The following is a 15,943-nucleotide window of genomic DNA, read 5'->3' on the forward strand; positions in this document are numbered from 1 at the left end:
GATAGGGAAGCTGGTGGAGGGAAGAAGAGACATGGGGAGGGATAGGGAAGCTTTTGGAGGGAAGAAGAGACATAGGGAAGGATAGGGAAGCTGGTGGAGGGAAGAAGAGACATGGGGAGGGATAGGGAAGCTTTTGGAGGGAAGAAGAGACATAGGGAGGAATAGGGGAAGCTGGTGGAGGGAAGAAGAGACATGGGGAGGGATAGGGAAGCTTTTGGAGGGAAGAAGAGACATGGGGAGGGATAGGGAAGCTGGTGGAGGGAAAGTTATGTGTTAAGTCGGTCGGCCGAGCGGACAGTACGCTGGACTTGTGACCCTGTGGTCCCGGGTTCGATCCCGGGCGCCGGCGAGAAACAATGGGCAGAGTTTCTTTCACCCTATGCCCCTGTTACCTAGCAGTAAAATAGGTACCTGGGTGTTAGTCAGCTGTCACGGGCTGCTTCCTGGGGGAGGAGGCCTGGTCGAGGACCGGGTCGCGGAGACACTAAAGCCCCGGAAATCATCTCAAGATAACCTCAAGATAAGTAATATATGGCTGTCAGCAGCAGCATAGAGAAGAGGATCCAGGCAAGCCACTGGGAATAAAAAACACAGAAGGAAGAATGTGAAAGAGATGAAATGTAGTGAATATTCAAGTATAGGAAGAGGAGGGGAGTTAGAATGATATATAGAGCCCGTGAATAAGGGATGAATGAGTGTATGAGGAGTGAGTGTATAAGGGGATGAGAGGAGGGAGGCGAGGAAGGAAGGAGGCCAACAAGGCCACCCCTCCCCCCCCCTCACTCACACCAGCACGCACTCACAGACGTAAACACACTCACCAAAACATAACAACACAAGCATAACGGCAACAGGCCAAAGGCCTACTGAGCCAGACGAGACACTGACCCCCACCGTCCTCACGCCTCATATTACCTCACTACGGCCTCACCACCTCATAGTAAGGAGCGTACAGCAACCCGTCCTCTTAAAAAAACGTCACTTTGGGCTCGTATGCTATGACCAAATTTGGGCGTAATTTGAAATGAAATCGACTCACTAAAGTGACGTACTGTTCCGTTTTCTGTGCGAGTCGTCCGGCCCTCCTCGGACAGCTTAGAAGAGGAACTTTCAATTAACGTTTTTCATAACGTTTTGAAACTTTATGAGAATTTCCTGCCCACCTAACCAATCAGAGGACCCTTAACTTACTGTTGTTGAAAAAAAATCCCAAATTTATTTTAATTTTTTTTTAATTTTCAAATTACGTCCATATTCGGCCATACGGGCAAACGGCCAAAAGCGACGTTCTTTTTAAGAGGACAGGTTGGGACGACATATCTACATGTCCCCATATATGTATATTTCAAGACACCTATCTGCTGTCCAACTGGAATTTTAAGCCTTCCCTGGGGTACCATTTTGGTATGAAGATGTTAGGTAATCCACGTCCTATTCATATAAACTGGTAACCACCATATGCATAATAACATGTCATTACCTTCAAACATCTGCTGATAGGAAATGTAGATGTTCATCTCTCAGAATGTTCGGTAATATGTTTATTGTTTGTGATGTGTGTCTATGTATGTATTAACACGATGTACTGAACGGGGTGAGAATAGCTTGAGCTACCTCATCCCTTTGTGTGTATTTTACCTCAATAAACTTATTTCAATTTCAATTTCAATCTGCTGATGGCACAGCACTGGCTTCTGCTTATGTAGCCTGTGGTTCAAGCTCTGATGGTCTAAGTGAATGACATGTTATTATTCACGATTTAGCCATTTTAGCGTTATTATTCACTGTTAGCCATTTATATGGTTAGGAAGAAGTAAATCAAAGTGGCACCCCAAGGAACGCCTCAAGTTCCATTTGGACAGCAGATTGGTGTCTTTTTAATCCTTATTGTGGGTGATGGTGACTCAGTAGGTAGATTTTTTTTATTAATATATGAGGTACATCTGCATTAGTGCAGCTACCCCAGACTATATGAAGTGGAGTACAGTGTGTCAAAAAAGCTAACTAAGTGATGCTAAAAAAAATCCCCATCACACAGGATGGTTAGTCATACAGAGGCATGTGATAAGTAGTCTGCACTGGCAGACTCCGGAAGCATTTTGAGGATATCATCAACACAAGATTGAATAAGGCAGCAGTGGTAATATAAGTCAGTAGGCAGAGGTGCAGGTGATATATTTAAAGCTTTATTTATATCATCTTATTATACCTAATTATTATTATTAATTATTATTATTATTATTATTATTTTATTATGTTATTGTCATATTATTATGACATAATAATACTGTTAGTATTATTATTAGTATGAGTTACACACATTTTCTCATTAGTATTATTAATATTAAACAAGTATCTTGTTACTATATTAATAGTTAAAATAAATGCTTTATCGTTAGCATAGTATTTGAATTGTTAGTTTTGTTTGTATAAACATATGTGTTAAATGTTTGAAACAACGTTACTGACTGCTGCACTACTCTCAGCAGGCATGCGAGGAATGGCCCAACAGCAGCAGCCACAGCAGCACCCACAGCAACAACTACAACAACACCACCACCAACAACAACAGCAGCAACAAGCACAACAACAAATGACGTCATCAGTGGTGGCACCAACCTACGACAAGCGACTCTGGACTCCGCCCTCCTCCATGTCCGGGGGCGGAGCTCTGACCCCCACACAGCCTGCCATTGGTGGGAGTCTCTGCCCGTCGCCCACCCACCTCCTCCCGCACCACCAAGCCACGCCCACCTCCACCCCAGCTCCGCCCAACTATTACGACTCGATTAAATACTCAATGTAACGGATTTCGACGAGGAAATTTGAGACTTGATTCCCTTATAGAGAATGTTTCAAATTTTCCATTTTTTTAATTTTTTATAAGTTTGTTGACGTGTAAGGAGTCAGTGTACATAAAGCTAACTGCTTATTAACTTAAGACGATGTGTGTTTAAAGCCTAACAGAGAAGAATAGCATCTTGATAATGTCTATAATTTTTATACAAAAATAAGGAAGTTTTTTTTTTGCCGGGAATTTGTGCAATATTCAGCAATTTAGAGAAATGTTCAGATAAATCAGTTTTTTTTATGTATAAAAACCCTCATGAGTTTTAACAACCAAAAAATATGTCTTGTGAATCCCATTTGTTATATAATATAAGAAGTGTGTGAACACGTAGTAACAGTGAATCTCAGTATTATATAATGTTATTTTTTTCCTCCAAACCCCCCCACCCCTTCCCCCGCCCCCTCTTCAACCAAACACCCTCTTTCCCCTAACCCCTTAAGTCCGACAACCCCCAAATGTCGTCCCGCGATTTACTTTTCTCAGTCCAGAGGACAGCAAGCCTCATGCAAGCCTCGGGACAATGTTGCCGCCATTTATGTCACCATTTTGAGCGGTTAGATGTCAGTGCACGCCGAGCCGCTGGGGAGGTGAGGTGGCGTGGGTGTCAGGAGTCTCTTGGGTGGTGGTGGTAGTGGTTGTTGCAAGATGATGGTAGTGGCGAAACTAGTTGCGATGGTGGTGGCTGCTTTAACTGGTTGTGGTGGTGGAGGTTTGCGGCGAAGGCGAGCGGGTGGTTGTGGAAATTGTGGAACAAAGTGTTCTCAAATTCTATTCCTTTGGGTCTTTGTGGAAACCAATTGTTGTTGTTGTTGTTTGAGACCAGTACTGCTGTTCTCCTGAGATCAGTGATGTTCCCTCGAGATCAGTTAAATTTCTTGAGACTAGCAATGTCCTTCAGAAGCCAGGTTCGTCACTATCTTGAGATCAGTGATGCTTACCTAAGATCATTTATATTTTAAACCAGAATTTAGTAAATTGAATTGTCTACATGTAGGGAAATACTGTTAAAGGTTCTTTAATTATTTCTAAATATGCTGAAATATTCCTATTTGCTCATCTTATATTAGTAAACTTTGAACATTTCCGAAAACTATAAATAATTTCTAAAGATTTTGAAATATTTCGAAATGGATCAAGAGTATGTCCAAAATTCCTGCAATATTTTTTTAAACTTCTGAAATAAACCCATAATCTGGATAATCCTGAAATATACATTTTATGAAATATCTAATCTTCGAGAAATTTTGAAATATCCCTTTTGTGTCTAGAAATATCTCCTGCGAGTCCGGAAATATCTCCAGTGAGTATGGAATTATCTCTAATGAAAATTGAAATACTGTATCTCCAATATCTGGAAATATTTCGAACACTTGACAACAAAAATACTAATCATATCTCCAATACACTTGTACATTTGTAGTGTATTTCAACATATTTCTCGTTGGAGATATTCTAAATATTGACCTACAGACAGGATGTTATGACAATGTAAATACAAACACGCTTAAACAGCAATGAACACCAGAGATCAATGGCTCTTCAACTCTCTCTACCAGTCACTTGAAGGAATATTACCGCCCTTAAGAGGGGATCGAGACAAAAGCCTAATTAGCTAGGTTGTGCTGGCCATGTAAGCCTGCAGATAGATCCCTACCAACAACAGCTTCACTGACCAGGCTGTTACTAGCTAAACAGATCTAGGAGAGTGGCTCTTCTGCCAGGCAGCTTCATTGTATATAAGATATCTAGAAAACTATGGGTTTATGAACATTTTTTCAGCATACATGCAATGTTATTTTCTTTTCTTAGCCTCATTATTATTATTATTATTATTATTATTATTATTATTATTATTATTATTATTATTGTTGTTGTTATTACTACTACTGTCCACTGCTATTATTTATACATTTTTTCCATCTATTGTATTATTACTGTTTTATTAATCGTCTCTTAGACAAAGTTAACTTTACTGCTAGTTACTATTATTGTTGATGTTGTTGTTGTTGTTGTTCTTTGTTGTTGAGCCACTCTAACTAAAGAGTGACTAGAATACAACTATAGAGTGATTGGAATACAACTACAGTGACTGGAATATAACTAGTGACTGAAATAGTGATTGGAATGCAACTAATGACTGGAATACAATTTTTAGAGTGGTTGAATACATTATATCTAAATTTAACTCATAGAAAAAATGACAGTCTATTGTCTAAATGGACTGACTGTCTTTGATTATTGTTGATTAAATTTTGATTAAATCTTGCATCAAATTTTGCAATACAGTTTATAACTGGTGTCGCGTGTGTGTCTGACTTTTCTAATGTCATGAAGACATTTTCTTACTGTATGAGTTCAATTCTAAGGTTGTCTAATTCTCAGATGACGTGTAATTAAATTCTTGCGAGGGTTATGTATAATTTTGTGTGAGCGCATCTAAATCTAATGATCTTTAGACGTGTAAGTCTAACTCTGCGAGGAAGTCTTAAATCTTTTTTTTGTTTTTTGTTTTTAGGGGTCACAGTTGGGGTGTTTTAAGAAAGTCTGAAGTCATGTTTTTGTACGACTGATATACAATAATTATTTAATTCACTTTTTGTAAGAAAAGGATAAACACACAAAAAAAATTATATTAAATTTTCTAATATTAAGTATTTAAATACTATTTTCCGACGGACTTGAAAACAAAATCGGTCTCGAAATCTTTGTGCATGGACACCAAATTATATAAATACGATTTATTAACAAATTATTACACTGTACGGATATTTTCAGAATTGCTGGAAATTGACTAAATGAATGTTCATGTATTATGACATGGCACGAGGTAATAGACCTTATGAATGTTTGAAATAAGGTTCATTCTGCTTCAAGATTCTAATAGAGTTTGTACGAAAGACAGACGTAGATTATTCGCCTATGCAGTCAAAACTCGTTGATAATGAAAATGCGATTGGATGAAATCATTTGTAATCAACCAATAAGCATTTTTGCCGCTTACCGAACGAGCCAATCGGCTAACTTGCCGTAAATACGAAGCAGCCAATCAACGGCTGCCGTACGGGCGGGCTCAGCGAGGTCGGACTGCAGGCCATGTATAGCTTCTAAGTTATTATATTCTCTCGTGTCTTGTTGGTTCTCAAGTCCTCACTCACACACGACGAGGTTGTAGCCACTCTGTTATATAGAGTCAGGTCGTCTTGGTGCCACAGACACCCTGGTGACACTCAGTGTTAACCAGCACTAACGTAAGGAGACGGTCGGTGGTGACTCGTTGTCATGGCCGTCTACTGCTCTCACAGATCTTGTGAAATATTCATCTGTAATTATTGAATTGTTTTCCATATCGAATTATTTTTCCATTCTGCGTTTTTTACCTCTGTCTCTACTCCAACTATTATCAATATTGCGGGTTCACGAAGGCCTCACAAAATATTTCATGTTAAAACAATGAGAAATAAAACAAAGAATAATCAAAATGTATTTTTCATTCCCCTCTCCTTCAGCTCCCGCCATAACATCATTATGTGTAAATGTTCCCTTGGAGGAGCATCACAGGTCAACTCATCACTGTTTGGACTATCGTCAAATTGTTATTTTATAATGATCAGTAAACTTAGGGGTTCTCCCAAAGTGTATTAATGATTAGTATATTAAGGAGGTGCTTGTGTGCAAGTAAATTAACCTTAATAAATAAGGTGGTGGAAATACTTGGAATTACTTAGAACAAGAACAAAAATTTGTTATTTGTCTAATACACAAACCTCCACAGAATAGATAAACACAATTGTAAATTACTTTGATACTCTAGAAAATCTGGTGCCAAACATTATTTTCCTTCGAGATTTCAGTCTGCCCAGTTTAATATTGATAATGACATAATAACATTAAAACAAAAAATCGATATTGAAATAACCAACCACAAGTCAGAGAGTGTAACAGTTACATACTGCGTTGACTATATTAACTTGCAAATGTAAATGTGATCTGTGGATTTATACTCACTGGATTTGTGCGCCCCTTGAGGGACTCGAAGTATAGGAGGATAGAAATATCCTAAGCTACTAAATCCTTTTGAGACGTATTTTATTGTCTCAATAAACGTACTTGAACACAAGTCACAAGGTTCTTAAGACTGACAAATTTTCGCTCAACGAATCCATAACAATGCCGACCTGGAGTGAGAGTACTCTGAGCTGATCTTCAAGGATAATGAAGAAATAATTTGGGGAACACAACTATAGTGACATATTACGGAGTAATATGTCACTATAATAGTAATATGTCACGGAGTAATACACGCCACGTAATATGTACAAAATAAATAATAAGCGGGAGAGGCTATTAAGTAAATACAATTTCAACAATAAGAGGATTGATTTGATACAAAAAATAATTAAGCTAATTTATGATGCTAATAATTAAGCTTAAATAATTCAGCTAATAATTATAAATTAAAAAATAATTTCCCATAATCCAATGGGAAACTTAAATATTAAATTTATCATTCGAGAAATAGAACAAGTGACCGCCGAAGAATAAAAAGTCTGCTTGAAATGTGTCCCTTTGCGAAATATATAAAAAAAAACAGGCTAAACTTAATTAGAGAACAAAAAGAATAAGTGAAATATCCAAGAAGGCAGATATATCTTATCAAAAATAAAAAATAATAATAATAATCTAACAGAGAAACCGAAGAAATTTATCTAGGTTAAAATATTAAGATCATACCTGAATCCATACGGTCCAAGGGGTCGGATATACGCCTGCCGCTTCCACCTACCTTAATACCTCAGTAGTGGCTCTATAATGCATCTTCACCTATCCTCAAACATCTGCTTGGAAAGTCGCTGTTGTTGTTAGCAATATCAGTCACCCAACAGTTCCCTGGGCCTCTATATCACTGATTTCAGGACAAACTCTCAGCGTGTTTTGGTTGCGAGTGTTTACATGCAACAGCTGATCGGCCAGATGACGTCGCCTGATTACATTCGCTGTTATAATAATTTTTCTTTTCTTGATAGAGAGGAATCGCCCGAACAATTCAAACTTGTAATACATAAAAAATATATATATATATATATATATACATACTCTGATACGACAGCAAAATTCATGTTACATAACGAAAAAAATAAACTTAAGGAGTGTAATTGATTTCTGCCGATATGGTAATCATTGACTACGTTTTCCCTTTATATAATAATTTACTACTACTCAGATAATACGCCTAGTGAAATTCACTATTAAATTGTGTCTTAATTATTTGATATTAATTTATATGCTCACGAGCATGTTAAAGACCACCAGTACATCCGGTGAGTGTGATTCTACAGTGAGCAGACATTGTGTTACGGTTCGTAGAACCTTTACTGTCACGCACACTGGTAGTGACCAAAGAGCCAAAGCTCAACCCCCGCAACCCACATAGACCATATCTAGTCAAGGATAAGACCAAACTGGAAAAGGTTCAAAGGTTTGCCACCAGACTAGTACCTGAGCTGAGAGGTATGAGCTACGAGGAGAGGCTACGGGAATTAAACCTCACTTCGCAGGAAGACAGAAGAGTTAGGGGGGACATGATCACCACATTCAAGATTCTCAAGGGAATTGACAGGGTAGATAAAGACAGGCTATTTAACACAAAAGGCACACGCACTAGGGGACACAGGTGGAAACTGAGTGCCCAAATGAGCCACAGAGATATTAGAAAGAACTCTTTTTAGTGTCAGAGTGGTTGACAAATGGAATGCATTAGGAAGTGATGTGGTGGAGGCTGACTCCATACACAGTTTCAAGTGTAGATATGATAAGAGCCCAATAGGCTCAGGAACCTGTACACCAGTTGATTGACGGTTGAGAGGCGGGACCAAAGAGCCAGAGCTCAACCCCCGCAAGCACAATTAGGTGAGACCTATTGCCGTGGGTAACACACTTTGCCGCCTCGTTGCCAGGGCAGCTGTCGGAAACTATTGCCACATCAACTAAATTTTGGTGTTACTCAGGACAGCGAAGCAGCGACTCATGCAGCACGAGCCTGCATTACTCACCGCCCCGAAAACAAAGCCGAAAATTAATCTAGAATTTCAAAAGCTCTCAACCCGATTAAAAAAGAGATGTGCTATTAGAAACAGTTTAAACAAACCTTTCCTTGTTTCCCCCTTCGTTTCAGCGGGATTCAGTAAAGAATCAACACTGTTGTTTGGGTGTCCAGCAGCGGGAGACCCAGCCATTCTTTTCTGCATGGCTACTATAAAGTCTCAAGCAGGTTGACCAGCGCGCTCAACATCTGGGACACGGAAACCTCTGCCAGTCGCCCTGAATCTTTCAAAGTGTGAAACCGTCACCCTGAATCTTTCAAAGTGTGAAACCGTCACCCTGAATCTTTTAAAGTGTGAAATCGTCACCCCTGAATTTTTAAAGTGTGAAATCGTCACCCTGAATCTTTCAAAGTGTGAAATTGTCACCCCTGAATCTTTCAAAGTGTGAAATCATCACACTGAATCTTTCAAAGTGTGAAATCGTCACATTGAATCTTTCAAAGTATGAATCGTCACCCCTGAATCTTTCAATGTGTGAAATCGTCTCGCCTGGTCAGCCAATCATGGATGCAGGATTACCAGGAGCCTCAGTGATCACCACCACCGAAAGTGTGCTGCTGCTGTCTTCGGACCCGAATGCCATTGATGTAATCCTGAAGGAGCTGAACGACCTGAGTAGGATGGAAGCAAGAATGTGTGTTTTGATGCACGGGATGAGCTCTACCTCCTCACAAGGTCCTTAGCATTGCCAAGTTTACCTTTCTAATTTGCGCACCCTCTTTCGATAGCCTAAGATTAACACTGTGTGATAAACTCCTAAAAGCAATGTCCATGAAAGTGTTAAACCTCTCCCATAAAGATGACCAGTGGTTAAACTCGTTTGTGCTGGTATATGCAAGGTAAGAGAGAGATAGCATTGCTTTCATCTTTACCCTCGACCAGTGCTACGAAGTGTGAAACCGTCACCCTATTATTAGGAGAAAGCGACAAGCCTATATAGCCGACTATATAGCACTGGGCAGGGATCAGGATAAGGATCAGATGGGACGGGGGAAAGGAATGATGCCCAAACACTTGAACGGTCGGGGATTGAACGCCGACCTGCATGAAGTGAGACAGTCGCTCTACCGTCCATAATCGAAAGCTGAGCAGTGCTGCGAGTGAATTAGTGAACGTGATCCTACAGAGCACTAAAAATATAACATTGCCCCTGCAGCTTGTGAGACGGATAAAACACGCCTCCTTGCTGTTCAGACCCCTCATGGCTGTCCGTAATTACTCCTTGAACACCTGCCTAGGCCATCGGGCCCCTATAAGTATTTGTGTTACTCTGCGCCTATCTCCACTGAACACCGGCTCGTCTGCGGCTGTGTTGGTAAGCCAATACGGCAACCGTATTCTTATCTGTCGTAAGTCGGAGGAAATCACTGTTAGATATGAAGCAGTCAGTGGCGTAATTAAGAGAAGTTTGATTACAGCTACGTGTCCAGCACAAATAGAACCTCAGATGAGCAGACCTGACAACAATCACAAGCGTCAGATGGAGTTACCATGCCACCATGGCGAGATAGTAAACAGGTTGTGTAGGACTACATGTGTGAATCTACATTGGCTGAAACCTATCTTCGGCACAGTGAAGCTAAGGATAGTGGGACTGCCATCTATAAGGAGACCCGTAAAACTAGAAAGTACAAGGACTTTGCAGGCTCTGAGACCTCCTGAGCGCCTGAGATAAATGTGCACTTAAGTTCATGAATGGGGAAAGGGAACTATCACGGAAAAGCGCAATGCCATTACGACTATATAACACTTGGAAAGGATCAGGATTTGGAATGGGACGGGGGGAAGGAATGGTGCCCAACCACTTGGACGGTCGGGGATTGAACGCCGACCAGCATGAAGCGAGATCGTCGCTCTAACGTCTAGCCCAAGTGGTTGCTTAAGTTCATAAAGGAGGCGGAAGATAAACTCATTAAGCAAACCAGAGACCCAAGAGTGGCCAGTTTTCTGTTCCAGCGCCTCAGTGTCGCAATCATGAGGAAAATTTCTCGCTGTATCTTGGGCACGTGCCCCCACCTTGTGGAGCTGGATGAGGCTTTTGAACAGTTGTTGTCAAATATATGTATGAGGTTGTCCCTGGATGTTCAGGCACTGTTCACCAACTTGCCTGTGGATGAGACTATTGGAATGATGATTGACAGTCTATTGAGATCCAGTTTGTACTTCTACCGACATCCCTGAATACATGTTTAGGAAACTAATCAAAGCATGTACTAAAGAGGCACCCTTCCTGAGCATCAGATAGCCTCGTGTAAAAATAAATGGATGGTGTCACCATGGGTTCCCCATTGGTGTACTATTGCGAATTTTTACATAGACACTATTAAACAGAAAGTCCTTGCTGACATGGACCTAAATTTTAATTTTAATGTAGAAATGTTGATACATTCTTGCAGGTACCTGACATTGAGAGCTTACTGAAGTTTTAAAATGCATTCAAGCGAATTTCCGTGCTAAGTTTCATATACGAAATGCAGAATTAAGAGAAGCTGCCTTTTCTAGATGTAACAGCCTCGGAAAGGAATGGTGGCTTTCACGCTGTAGTAACACTAAGGGAATCAACATAGGAATGTGTCTTAATACTTGAAGTGAGCTCCCTGTCAGGTACAAAGTGTTGTCGACGCCTATGACAACCATGCTCTCGACCCAGCACCAAGGAAGGTTCTTGTTAATAGTCAATAATGAATACCCTAGCAGAAATGTTGAGGACATAATTAAAACAAGAGGTGAACCTTTCTTTTATATATATATATATATATATTATATATATATATATATATATATATATATATATATATATATATATATATATATATATATATATATATATATATATATATATATATATATATATATATATATATTATATATATATTTCACACACGTTGTGGGTGGGCTGCATGGCCGCAGTAATCTGAAATGAAAACATGACGATGACGTCTGGGTGATAAAAAGATTATATGGTTTCTGTGGTATAGTCTCTTAAGTTTATTTTCTTAACCATTTACGATGCCAAATTCCTGAACGGAGTTTTACCACGCATAGACATATATAGAGAACACAGTGCAGCCCCTGTTATACGAGATGTTCACCGCAACACGTATCACTGTTCAAAGCTCTAAAATCAATTTATTGGTCATTTACGTCGAAAGTAATAACCTCATGCGCCCTCCCAGTATTATTCCTGGCGGGGAAGGAGGACCCCCTATCCACCTCCAGGTCTCCCAGTGGAGATTACACCGCTGACACGCTTTCCATAGTCCCCCCTCCCTCCTCTCTCTCTCTCTCTCTGACACAGGAAAAACTCTGGAGCCAACTGATGGAAAATTTACCGCGCAGATTGCTACCACGTGAAAAGCGCCAGATGCTTCCTCTGAGCATTATAAAGTCCTAACAAAATATTAGGGAAGGCATGAGTGTGAGCTCAGGGTCCCCGTTCCTTAGGGACCATTCTCTGTTGCCTGGCAGGCGGGTTACGCCCTTCGAGAGGCAAATGATCGAGTATTTCTGGAAATAGGAATGAAGATTTCGTGGACGGCTCATGCTAGGATGGAGGCGAGTGGCGTGATGAGTCTTGTGAAACAATGGTTTAAGAACGAATCTGGCGTTGCTTGAAGAGGAAAAGAGTCTTGCGAAGGCAGTGAATCTTTCTCCTTTGTTCACTCTCGTTTTAATCTTCATCTTTAGGTATTTTGTGCAACATAATTTGGATATGAAAATGGTACTGCCAGTATTGTAACAATTATTCAGCCGCAATCATACTAATAATTACTTAATATTAAACATAGACCTTTCCCAGTCGAATAAGATTCTCTACTCCAGATGTATATACTATTTATTACGGAAAAAAATTATTAGCTACATTAAAATGGAAATAACACACGAGAAACTCCAAAACAATATGCAAAATAAGCCTGTTTTCAAATCTCTACAAATACAAAATACCCCAAAATGTCTTAAACAAAATTGAAGAAAACCAAAATATTCATATTACCAAAAAATTTTGGTGATATGTTTATTGTTTGTGATGTGTTTATATGTATGTATAAACACGATGTACTGAACGGGGTGAGAATAGCTTGAGCTACCTCATCAATTTGTGTGTATTTTACCTCAATAAACTTATTTCAATTTCAATTTCAAAAATTGAAGAAATCATTGCAAGCCTCGCGCTTTACACCGCTGGGGAAGTTTTTCCCGGGAGTCATAAAGGCGGTGTTGGCCCTTGGCAAGGCGGGTTGCTGGCCGCCCGCCCTCGGCTCTGGCTATTGTAACGACGAACGTAAACAAACACGCCATGGCACCCAGCCCTCAGGTACCTCTTCCTTCCTGCCTACCTCTCTCCCTCGTCCCTCTCTACCCCCTCCCTCCCTTTTTTTTATCTTCTCCATGTCTGCCATCAGGTCCCTTCCGGTCTTTTTTTTTAACTATCTACGCCTGTCCCCTATTCTCCCTCTTCTTCCCTTCTTTTTCCTTTCCTCATTAGATCTCTTCTTTTTCCCCTTACTTCGTCACTGCTTTTCTTCGCTCGCTAAGTCTCTCTCTCTCTCTCTCTTTCTTCGTGTATCCCTTCCACACCTTTTTGCAATCATTTGTGCTCACCTCCCGTTTATCTCTTTCTGCTCGTTTCCTCTCTCTTCTTTCTGCACCCCTTTAACACTTTTATTCATAATTTCCTGCATCCTTTCCCACTTTTTTTTTTCTTCTTGCATACTTTCCCATCTCTTTCATCTGCGCCACCCATTTCCCTTCCCGCCTCTCCTCCCTTCTCTCTTTCCTGTCTGTCTCTCGACCTCCTTTCCCAACTTTCTCATCGTTTCTCCTTATAAGTCCTTAAGATAATATAAGATAAGATATTTATTCAGATAAAAAAATTGTCGCAACAAAAAAAATAAAAAAAACAGCATAAATTGAATTGAAAATAAGGAAAAAAAAGAGAATGATAATAATTTCATGATGGATAGAACAGCAGAAAATGCAACAGAACAGCAGAAGGAATTTTAACTTAATAAAGGATTACAATTTTCTTTAAGTTAATACATGGCACATATCAGCAGTTAAACAATAATCAATAATGTTTGAAAATAGCAAGACATAGGTTGACATTTAGGAGGTAAGGTAGGTTACATGAAGTTTATTAGGTAGTACTTAGTTTTTCTCTTAAACTGGTTGAGAGAGGTACAACCTCTGAATGATTGGGAAGGTCATTCCACATTCTGGGTCCCTTGATTTGTAGAGTATATCTAGTTTGGTTAAGGCGCTCTCTTGGAATATCAAATAGGTATTTGTTTCTAGTTTGGTGCCCATGGGTTCTGTTACAACCTTCTAGGAAGCACTTAAGGCCAGGATTGGCATTACAGTTCAGAGTTTTATATATATATGCAGTATACTTGCGAGGATATGCAGCGACTTAATATATAACATATTCAAAGATTTAAATAGGGGGACCCTTATTATCAAGCCGCTATCCCGTCTGTTTCAGTCTCTATGTCTACAGTTCTATTGCTAAATCTGTCACACGTTTTCTCTCAAGTAGACTTCTCTCTCTCTCTCTTTATTATTGATGTTCTTAGTGAAATCTGAGTTTACCCGAGAGCCACCAACACTAGTAGCCTCAGCAAGGACAGGAAGCCGGCGGCTTATCGAAGGTACCCCTACCCCCCTCTTTTTGCTGCTAGCAAAAAGCTAGCTAAGGGCTGATATTCCCCAACAGCTCATCTGAAGCCTGGTCCAAGAAACTCATTTTATTTGTTTACATTAGGAATCAACTTGATTAAGTACTAAGCTACAATCATGTTAATATTAGGATGAAGCTGGAGCCAGTTGTATACCAGAGCCTTCATATGGTCGCTTGATCAGATTCTTTGCATATCTACGTGTTGAAAGAACGAGTTCGAGAAGAGAACAGGTTGGCTTGATGACGAAAAGTGGGTTAACATAATACAAGAATTCAACCACATCCTCTCGAATAATACATTGTATTTTTTTTACAAATAAATTCCCTAAGGCCAACAACTTAAAAAAAACTGATGTACTAAAAATCATTGCGGCTCACAACGTTGATGCGGTTTTTATATACCTGAAAGTTTATCATAAATTAACTCACTAGGTAGTGAAGAAACAGAAATCATTATATAACAAAACTTACCTTTAAAGTTTTCTTCAGTAAGTATGGAGAGATATAAGAATTTTGCACCAAGATTTTTGTACAATCTTGGTGCAAAATTCTTATATCTCTCCATACTTACTGAAGAAAACTTTAAAGGTAAGTTTTGTTATATAATGATTTCTGTTTCTTCACTACCTAGTGAGTTAATTGTTAATTGATAAATTGGTTAATTGTTAACCTTTTGTTAAATTGTCTGACTGCCTATTTCAAATTGTCTTTATACCTATTCATAAAATTATTTGTGTGTACGAATCTTTTGACGCTAGTTACAACATTAATAATTGTGTAACTAGCGTCAAAAGATTGTTATTTGCTTAGCTAAACGAACTAGAGGGTTCAGTTCCTGAACCGATTATGTGCCTCTGTAATTCTTTACACCACCGCCCACGGGATGGGTATAAGGTGCATAATAAAGAAAGAAATTGAAATTGGTAACATACTGCACGTGTAAAGGAAGAAATGTATATGTTTATCACTCAGAATGTGCGGTAATATGTTTTTTGTTTGTGATGTGTGCATATTTATATACGAACATGTTGTACTGAACGGGGTGAGGATAGCTTGAGCTACCTCATCCCTTTGTGTGTACTTTACCTCAATAAACTTATTTAAATTTCAATTCAATTTCAATATGTAGGCCTAAAAGTAGCATTTAATTATTAGGTGGCCTGACGGCTGAGATGACAGCGCTCGAAGTCATAGTTCCAAGGGGTCCGGGTTCGATCCCAGGCGAAGGCGGAAACAAATTGGCAGAGTTTCTTTCACCCTGATGTACCTGATCACCTAGCAGCTGGGAGTTAGACAGCTTCTACAGGCTGCTTC

Source organism: Procambarus clarkii, chromosome 57, assembly GCF_040958095.1.
Source record: "Procambarus clarkii isolate CNS0578487 chromosome 57, FALCON_Pclarkii_2.0, whole genome shotgun sequence".
NCBI classification, from domain to species: Eukaryota; Metazoa; Arthropoda; class Malacostraca; order Decapoda; family Cambaridae; genus Procambarus; species Procambarus clarkii.